The sequence below is a fragment of the Pteropus vampyrus genome, unplaced genomic scaffold, assembly GCF_000151845.1.
Source record: "Pteropus vampyrus isolate Shadow unplaced genomic scaffold, Pvam_2.0 Scaffold9, whole genome shotgun sequence".
Lineage (NCBI taxonomy): Eukaryota > Metazoa > Chordata > Mammalia > Chiroptera > Pteropodidae > Pteropus > Pteropus vampyrus.
The window spans coordinates 4935672-4939116 of NW_011888790.1; positions in this window are offsets into that span (position 1 = coordinate 4935672).

Consider the following 3445-nt stretch of genomic DNA (forward strand, 5'->3'; position numbering starts at 1 on the left):
CATTGTTGACATAAGAAACGTCCAAATCAGTACAGAATTTTTATGAGTTTATTTTAGCTCAAATTGATGGCAATTGCTAGAAAGCAAGATCTCAGTTGCACCAGAAAATGAGTTTTTCAGTTTCTTTTAAGTATTGAAAATTGAAGGAACGTAAGGAAGATACATGAGGGTGGGAGAATGCAAGGCAGGAATTAGTTTACAAGATTATGTGCTATCTTGAGGGTTAATATCTCCTTCGAGGGGTATTACTTTTGGCATTTCAAAAGTGTATTAACCTAGATGCCAATGGATAGGCCTGGTTTAAAACCTCTCACTGAAGAAGTGATAGGCCTGGGGCATGACTACCCACCATGACCTGCCCAGTTAGAAATTTATGATTTATTAAAGCACCAATTTTCATCCACAGCATGAACTTTATCTAGAGCAGTGATATAAAGCAACATCATCACTAAGGACTGTATATTATTCCATGACCACCATAATTATTCTCTAATTATCGGATAGATTATTTCCAATATTTTCTTAACAGTTATAAATTCTTAGATAAGGAACTATCGGGACTTAAAGATGTGTTTTGTGTGTGTGTTGGGGGGGGGTGTAAGGCTTTTTGATACACATTGCGAGGTTGCCCAGTGAAAAGTTCGTCTCCATTCACACTCACGCCAGCAAACTATGAGGGTGCCCATTTCCTTGCACAAAGGTATTCATACAAAGGTATTCTGGAGTTTGTATCATGACTTCTACATGCAAGAGGATCCCCTGACCTGCGGTGGCCCAAGCAGTCTCCAGAATTGCAGGCTTGAGGCAACTCATGTCTCCAGCATGAGCAGATTCCTTTATCTATCACTGTGAAATTAAAAGTATCGACCTGCCCTTTTTAGTATGGGCTCATTTATTCCACAACTATTTATTGAGCATCTGTTGTGTGTCAGGAGACTTTTTATTGCCCTGGCGATCTCCCATCAAAAATGGTGAAAGCAACAGTTATGCATAATTAGAAATACCATATTTTTAAAATTTATTTTATTTTTTAATTACAGTTGACATTCAATATTATATTAGTTTCAGGTGTACAACATTGTGGTTAGACATTTAGATAACTTACAAAGTGCTCCCTCCAATATTTCTAGTACCCACCAGACACCATACATAGATATTATAATATTATTGACTATATTATCTATGCTGTACTTTATGTCCCCATGACCATTGGGTATTGTAACTGCCAATTTGTACTTCTTAATCTCTTAGAGATATCATAATATTAAGAAACTGCTTGAGTTTTGGAGAAAGTCCAATAACAGACAGTGTGAACTTGGACAGATTGCTTAATTTCTCTGAGCCTCAGTTTTCTCTTACATACAATTGAGATTATAAAACAGATATCAGGGGGCTGATTTAAAAGGCTTTGCACATGTAGGTGTTAGCATATGGATTAAAAGTTGAGCTCTGAAGTTGGACTACGTCGTTTGAGTTGTGGCTCCATTGTTTATTGGCTTTGTAACCCCACAGACAAATTAACTTCTCTGTGCCTTACTTTCCTCATGTTTAAAGTGGGCATAATTATACTTTTACTTTGTTATTGAGAAGATCAAATGAAATGATATATGTAAAGTACTTAGCATAGTACCTAGAACCTAATAAGTGCTCAATTAATAGTTATTTTTAATAATTTTTATTGCAGTATAATTCACATATTGCTATTGGATGAATCGTTTCCCCGCCCCCCCCAAATTTCCTATGTTGAAGTCCTAACCCTTACTACCTCAGAATGGAACTGTATTTAGAGATAAGGTTTTAAAGATATAATTAAATTAAAATGAGTTTATTAGGGAGGACCCTAATCCAATATGACTGGTGTCCTTATAAGATGAGGACATTTGGACACACACATGTACAGAGGGAAGATGATGTGAGGATAAAGGGAGAAGACGATCATCTGCAAGTCAAGGAAAGAGGTCTGAGACAGATGTCTCCCTCACAGCCCTCAGAAGGAATCAACCTGCTGACGCTTTGATCTCAGACTTTCGCCCTTCAGAACTGTGAGAAAATAAATTTCTGTAGTTTAAGGCCCCCAGTCTGCGATACTTTGTTACGGCAGTTGTAGCAAATTAATACACGTGCCATAAAATTCATCCGTTTTAATGTATAATTCAATGATTTTTAGTAAATTAACAGAGTTGTACAATCTAATATAAGAATATTTTCATTACTCTTGGAAAAAAGCTTGTCCCCATTTGCATTTACTCCCTATTTACACCTTCAGCCCTGGGAAACCACGAATTTTCTCTCTTTCTCTTTAGATTTACTTTTTCTGGACATTTCATATAAATCATCTGGACATTTCATATAAATCATCTGGACATTTCATATAAATCATCTGGACATTTCATATAAATCATTTCATATAAATGATCAGGAAATTTTACATATTAAGAGTCAGCCCATTCTACATTGTGATTGGCTATCTGTTAAAAGTTCTTATGAGTCCAAATCTACTGCCCTGTGCTTCTACACAGTAACATATTCCTATTATAGTTCATGTATAATAATATAAGTAAGACAAAAATTATTGTATGTACCACAGAATAGTTGGAATGGGATTGAAATATTCAGTCAAAACGACCACTGTAATTATAAATTAAGAAATTATCAATCAGTAAGGAAAAAGATTGACAAAAGATACTATGAGGCAGAGTGCTTTTTTGAGTCGCAGGAGGATAGACAGCCTGAGAAGGGTTTCAGTAGAGCTGGTAATGAGAAACTCTTTCTCCACGATGAGACCTGAACTGACTAGCTATTCCCCAGAGCTGCTCAGGCACATCTGATAACTAATCGAGACATTCCATCAAGACCACATGTTCAAGGCCACACCCAGACGGCAAAGCATCCAAACTGCCAAAGACAGTGTGGAGGCTGCACAAAGATGGGTCTTTGTGCAATGCCCCTTTTGTTAAAAAGATCCATTTAGATGAAATCTATGTAGGGCATTATGTCAAAACTGCAGAGGAAGAAGTCTTTGCTTTTCTCACCTAGAAGAGTTGCCCCACTAGCACCTCCGTTAACCTTACCAGCCCTCGGTGACTATAAATGGAAAACTATTGCATAGCTGTACATATGCATGCACATGTAACCATTTATTCAAGAATATTTATTAACCACCTCATGTGTGCCAGGAACTGTTCTAAGCACTTGGGAATATATCCATAAATAAAGAAAGGTCCCTGTACTTGTTCTAAGAGAGTACGTCAAAAATAAACACTAAACATAATAATGATAATAAATAAGTTAATTAAAGTGTTAAGTTGAAAGGTGTTAAAATTAAAGCAAGGTGAGAGAGTTAGGCCTGTTGGAGGTAAACATGGACAAGGTTGCAATTTTGTTTTCTTACTATTTTTAAAAAGCCACTTTACTGAGGTATAATTGACATACAGAAATCTGTACG